Raw genomic sequence first — 7,164 nt, forward strand, 5'->3', positions numbered from 1 at the left:
CAGAAACAAAGAGCTTTGTGCTTTTTCTTTTCATTTCTTTCAAATTAAGAAGAATAATGTTCCACATTTGTTCAAAACCTTTAGACTATTATTCACTGATATAATTTGACTCGTGTACTTGTGTTTCATTCTGCAGAAAGTGGTATAATCCAAGCCAATGTAGTTTTCCTACTCACATTTGATTCAAAAGAACGATGCAGCTGTAGTAGATTAAAAAATAATAATAATAAAAATAAAAATAAAAAAGCCTGTGTTGCTCTTAGCTACAGGAAGTGCATAATGGAAGATTGCTTAACTATCCTATATACTAGATTTTTATGTTCTTATTGGCCCTAGCAAAATGCTTAGTGCTGCATCTTTTCTCTGTCAGGAATTAGTACAGGTGAATTGGGAAGATGCATAAGAAACAGTCCAAAGAATCATCCCTCCCTAGCGTAATTTCTTCTGTTATTAATTTTATGAGTTATTGTTATATTTAGAAATGCATATTTTTAAAATTGGTTGCCAAATACATCCCTTAAAGGAAAATACTGTAATTGTTAATGTGTAGCAGGGGAAAAAATCTCTCCCATGAAAACAGCTACTATCTTTTGTATTACTCATTAGTGGAAAGGGTAGAAATACCACCTACATCAAAGCCATTCCCTCCAATACAAGGATAGACAGAGCAAAAGTTTATTTTTGTTCTTTAACAGAAACAGGAGTGTCCAAATCCTAGCCCTCTGGCCGAAACCTGAGCAGGGAGGTCCAGGAGGGCGGGGGCAGCACCCCAGCACCCCTCCTGCCTGTGTAGGTCACTGTGGGGCTGGGAGCGGGACTGCCTTGGAAAGATGGGGGAACAGGCAAGGAAGGTCTGCACCAGCAAAGGCAAAGAAAAGGACTGTTCTGAAAAAGGAATGAGCCTCCACCATCCCTGCTTCTTCAGCCTCCTTCTCCTGGACCTTTTGCCCCATCCATATTCTCATAACCCTCCGCCTCCTGCTAGCTTGAGCTGTATCCCACTACAGCCTTCACAGCATGCAGCAGCCCACCTTCCCCCTTCCCCAGGGGCTGCTACCTGAGCAGAGGACAGAAATGCTGACATCTCCCGTGCACTGCTACAAGTTGTCAGCCAGCAGGTGGCATAGACCTGCTGTGGTGCCCCAAGCGGCAGGCCTACTATGATGGAACTAGAAGTACTGCAAGCATCTGAGGAAAGGTCACAGTAATTGTACTTCCACAGTCATACTACCGAGAAATATGCATTAATCCCAATGTTGGGATTAAGACAATTTAGCTTCGTTTTTATCAAGTGAAGGTGGGCAGGGAAAAGGGCAGGCAGGGGAGATTGGATGATTTCAACAGGATTAATCCCAGGTGTGAGTTCAGTTACAAAAGGAAGCTGAAAGTCCCAAATGCCTAGAAAAGGCCTAAGGATATTGGATCTTAATGGGGGGGCAGGAGACTGCACAAGTAAGAGTGGTAATTAGTGCTAACTGCCAGGTACATGTAAGAAAGTATTCCTTTCTGCTTAGTCTCTCTATGAATGTTATAATTGCTTGAATTTAATTCTTATGGCTATGTCCTCTTTGCTGCACTTACTGTAAACTGGCTTACAGAACAATGATTGTGAGACAATTAAAAGTAGAAGGATTTCCCATTACATAGGAATACTCTCCACAGCAGCCAAAGATGCATGGGTTAGTTTAGGAGCCTTCTACCCTTGGATTAGGCTGCAGCTGGCAATAGGCTATTAAGGGAAGACAGGAACTCACATTAGGAAAACAGGGTAAAAGTCAACAACAGGAGAACAGCATTTAAAAGAAGTAAAAGCTTTTTGAAAAAACGCTACTAACAATAAAGCCCAAAAAATCATGATGAGACCTAAATATTTCTCTCCTAATTACTAGATCATTTTAGGGGGTTGATAACTAGACTATATACTCAGCTTTTAAGTTGAAATGTAACTCAGCTTGCCATCTAAAGCCACCAGTCACATGATAATTTTATTACAATAAAAATGGAATGAAATTTGCAACTCTGTTACATTTTTTATATGAATCTGTGACCTAGATATGATCATGGTGATTAAAAAAAGACCTTTTCTATTTCAGTAAGTCTTCTACTAAGTACTTACAAGGTCTTCTAATAAGCATATGTCACCTGTAATTGGTCTTGGGGAAAGGGTGATGTGACACCACTTAAAATTGGGAAGCACATTAAAAAAAAAAAATAAAAATCAGTCTTATAGTACTAGAACAAGAGGAAATGCCAATAATTATTGATAGCAGCTAGCTTCAAATTGACACAGCACGCTACAGTATTTCCTAACAAACATGCCAAATTCTCTACCATTCAGAGTCTATACTGCATCTGGCTAAGGAATAAATATATAAAAATGCTCACATCACTATTGGATACAGAATGATATATATTTGTGATTTACTTAAACTCTTGATTCCTTGAAGTCTGACTTATAATTATTTAACTGTAGGATTTAGCAAGACACTTCTCTTAAAGAATGCAGTGGGCTGCTTTTACTTTGAAACATGAAATTGATTGTCTTCATTAAAGCTAGATCAAGTGCAACCTACAGTCAAGCTAAATAAGGCCCAGCAAAATAGTGCCATTTCAAATGATGCACATCTAAAGAAACTAATGAATGGGATTACTTCATTCTTTCAGTTCCATTCAGCTCAGAGAGTTACAGCCAGCCTGGAGAAACTACTAATGAAATTTACTGCTCTTCTAAAAATAGAAATCCCAGCTAGAAAAGGAGCCTGTGCCTCTTTAGAGTCTGAAGAGAATGGAAATGTAGCTATAAGTAATTTTTGAAAGGCTTCCCTGCATTACAATGTTTGCTGATATTCAGTAAGCAAATATTAGCAATGTTGAAGGACTCCCTATGTGATAAGGAGCTTTATTTTTGTGAGAGTAGCAGGTTAAACCCCATGTACTGTTATTATTGTAACCAGACCTCTGTTCTGGTGGATCACAGGAGATCTGAGAGGGGAACTCATCTATAAAAGCTTCTGTCATCAGTACAAGAAACTGTATGTAAATTCATGCACAAAATTCTGTACCTGTACCTTTAAAGCAGGCTCTTAATTATGAATGTAAAAATCACCGGAAATCATTTATCAAATGGTTCATACCAAAAGACAAACTGTAGTGTAAAGTACAAAGTGAACAAAGAGTATGGATCATGTGATAGTGCTGGTAGATGGGGAATTGTATGACCCATCAGAATCTCTCACATCCTTATTCCAGGCACTACTGTGTGCCTTTTAGAAAGCAAAGACTCTCTTTAAAAGAAATGAAATATTGATTTTAGGTTCTAGCTAGACTCCATTTAGATGTTTTTTTAAGTCACATTGTGTCTGCATACAGTGGAGTTTTATGAACATAAACTACTTTTTTAATAGCCATAAGTGGGCTTTTCATAAGCACCCAGAGATAATTCACCCAACTTCTCTGTGCATCATGACTAGCTGCTTTCTTAAGCACTTTCAGAAGACCTTACCTGCATGCCTGCTATTGAATGTATCAGTGAGGAAAAAGTAATACTAGAGACAACCAGCTTGTTTCTGAATACAGCAATAGAAATAACTTTGTGGGGAGAAAAAAAAAAAAGGCAATCAATACCTCACAGATGCTTTCAGTGCATTTAAAGCAGTTGGTTTGAATAAAGAAAGAACTTCTGGCCAATGTGACTGTCCTGGTTTCAGCTAAGATAGGGTTAATTTTCCTCCTAGTAGCTGGCAGGGTGCTATGTTTTAGATTAGGATGAGAAGAGTGTTGATAACATGCTGATGTTTTAATTGTTGCAGAGCAGTGCTTACACCAAGCCAAGGACTTTCCAGCTTCTTGCACTGTCCTGCCAGCGGGCAGGCTGGGGGTGCAGCAGGAGCTGGGAGGGGACAGACCCAGGACAGCTGATCCAAACTGGCCAAAGGGGTCTTCCATACCATCTGATGCCATGCTAAACAATATATAGGGCTGGCTAGCTGGGGTTGAGGGGATGGCTGCTCGGGGATAAACTGGGAATCAGTCAGTGGGTGGTGAGCAATTGCACTGTGCATCATTTGTTTCATACACGTTAGTAGTAGTACTGTTATTATTATTATTATTTTCCCGTCTTAATAAACTGTTTTTATCTCAACTCATAGGCTTCACTTTCCTGTTCCCCGCCCCCCCCCCCCCCCCCCCCATCCCAGAGAGGGAGGGGGAGGGTGAGCAGAGGGCTGTGTGGTGCTTAGTGGCCAGCCGGCTGGGTTAAACCACAACAGTGACATATGGTTTGGGATTCCTCGCCTCTGGATCTACTAGCTCTGTCTGCAGATGCACCCTCAAACTCCAAAAGGTGTTTCAACACAACTAACCTGAAACTTAAATAGGTGCAAGAAAAAAATGGGGAGCCAGCACTTATATCTTGAAGGGGCATTTCATCAAGGTCCATGTCATGCTATCTTGGGTCCTGAGCACACCAAGTGCTTCATCCTATTTTGTTTGGGTGAACATCAGCCCTGGAAAACAAAATAATGTAAAGAAACTGCTGATTCCTTGTTACCTTTCTCTTTATATGGTCCAAAGTTTTCCTGCATCTCTGGGTATTCTCTCCAATTGCCTAATCCTGGGAGGGGAGAGTAGGCAGTTCAGGCCAAGGAAGACATACAGATACCCAAAGCCAGGTAAATAACACTGCAAGTGTATTTGGCAGCTAAACTGTTATTAAAAATAACTGAATTGAAGCCCAGTCTGCTTAAAGAAGGATAAAAACACACATGTGCTGCAGTGGGACAGAATTTATTTGGAATGGGAGGATTTGTTGTAAAATAATTTTAACATCCAACCTATCCGAGTTTTCAGGCTTTTTCCATGGGCAAAAGAAGTACTCTTTTACAATACTTTATTTATTACTACTGCCAGTGAGAAATAGATTTCATAATGGCCTTATGTAAAGATCATAGGTTTCCTGCATACAAATAACCACTGATAAGCAAAACTGAAAGGTTAAGCAGCCACAAAATAAGATTTCTTCAGTGAAGAGTCAGGAACAGTCTTATTTTTCAGCAGTTACAGTTTGGCGTTACGCATGCCATACAGTTATAGTGGTACTATGTTTCCTTAGGAGATTCATCATAGTCAAAAATTACTAAATGCTTGTGGAACTTTGCTATATTCTGCTCTTCTGGGAAAAAAAAATAAAAAATACAAAGTCAAAGAAATCATTTTCACCCACACCATGCCACCCCTCCAAATAAAGTCATAACAAAGGCATTAACATTTCTGTCTCTACAAGCACTGAAGCACATGTTAACAGAATTTTTCTAGAGACAGTTTTCATGTATGTAGATGCAGGCAATCCCACTGGGTCCTGGGTTTGACCCCTCTAAATAAAGACAACTACCGTTGCCCAGACTGGCACTGCACTAAGACCATATCTTTACAGCATCCTGAGTGCTTTTACATGCAATGTAATCAAATCCCTTCAGAATGATACAAGCGCTGAGCAAATACGTTGCTTTGTTTCAAGGGTTTGAAGAAAGAGGGAGACTTTCAAAATAAATGAAAAACCAGTGATTTTTTTCCCCAGTTCAACTCGATCTACAACCAGGACATCAGTCTCACTGAAACCTGGGCAGAGAATAACCTTTGTGTACACTCAGCACGCTAAACTGTTCTTCTGTGTCTTCCTCGTTGAAGGGAAAGTAAGTGGGTGAAGAAACCAGTGTAAATATGAAGACACTACAAAAGTTCAAATCTTTATTTTCAATAATATACATGAAGGAAGTGTGTACGCTTTGTTTCTTTCTCCTTTTCTGCCTATTCTCCTCCTGTATGAGAAAGTGCATCACCACTGAAATTGAAGGATGTGATATTTTTGCTGTGTTGTAGTGATGGTAAGTCCTTGGCTTCTGGCTATCCATTAGTTCATGTATAATTATATTTTTTGAAATTATTACAGGAAGAAAATAATCATACAGTCTTAACTTGTTTAGCCAGTGTTCTCAGCAAAGTAAATTCATCTCCTTTCTTTTGATAACTTCACAACCTTTTCCTGAGCAACCTGCCTTTAGTATCACAGAATGGTTTGGGTTGGAAGGGATGTTATTGGTCACCTAGTTCCAACCCCCTGCCATGGGCAGGGATACCTCCCACCAGACCAGGTTGCTCAAAGCCCCATCCAGCCTGGTGTTAAGCTTTTCCAGGGATGGGGCATCCACAGCTTCTCTGAGCAACCTGTTCCAGTGCCTCACTGCCCTCTGTATTTCTTCAGAGGAAAAATTTCTTCCTAATGTCTAATCTAAATCTTTAGTTTAAAGCCATTGCCCCCTGTGCTATCACTCTACTCCCTGACAAAGAGTCCCTCCCTAGCTTTCCTGTAGGCCTCCTTTAGGTACTGGAAGGCTGCTATAAGATCTCCCTGGAGCCTTCTTTTCTTCAGGCTGAACCACCCCAACTCCCTCAGCCTGTCTTCATAAGAGAGGTACTCCAGCCCCTTGTTCATCTTTGTGGCCCTCCTTTGGACTCATTCTAACACTTCTGTGTCCTTTTTGTGCTGGGGACCCTAGAACTGAATGCAGTACTCCAGGTGGGGTCTCATAAGAGCAGAGTAGAAGGGGAGAATCACCTCATTCACCATGCTGGTCACACTTCTTTTGATGCAACCCAAGATAGAGTTGGCTTTCTTGGCTGCAAGCACACCTTGCTGGCTCATGTTGAGCTTCTCATCCACCAATGCACTCGGGTCCTTCTCCTCAGGGCTGCTCTCAATCCATTCTCCACCCAGACTGTACCTGTGCTTGTGCTTGCCCTGGCCCAGATGCAGGACCTTGCACTTGGCCTTGTTGAACCTCATGAAGTTCACACGGGCCCACCTCTCCAGCCTGTCCAGGTCCCTCTGGATGGCATCCCTTCCCTCCAGTGTGTCAAATGCACCACACTTGCATTTGACACACTAGGTGACCAATTGACACAGCTTGGTGTCATTGTCAAACTCGCTGAGGATGCACTCAATTTCACTGTTCATGTCACTGACAATGTTAAGCAGTGTCAGTCCCAATACGGACCCCTGAGGAACACCACTTGTTCCTCATCTCCACCTGGATGTTGTAGCTACTGATTCTTTGATTGCAGCCATCCGGCCAATTCCTTACCCACCAAGTGGTCCATCTGTCAAAT

The sequence above is a fragment of the Netta rufina genome, assembly GCF_964035555.1.
Source record: "Netta rufina genome assembly, chromosome: 3".
In the NCBI taxonomy this organism is placed as follows: Eukaryota; Metazoa; Chordata; class Aves; order Anseriformes; family Anatidae; genus Netta; species Netta rufina.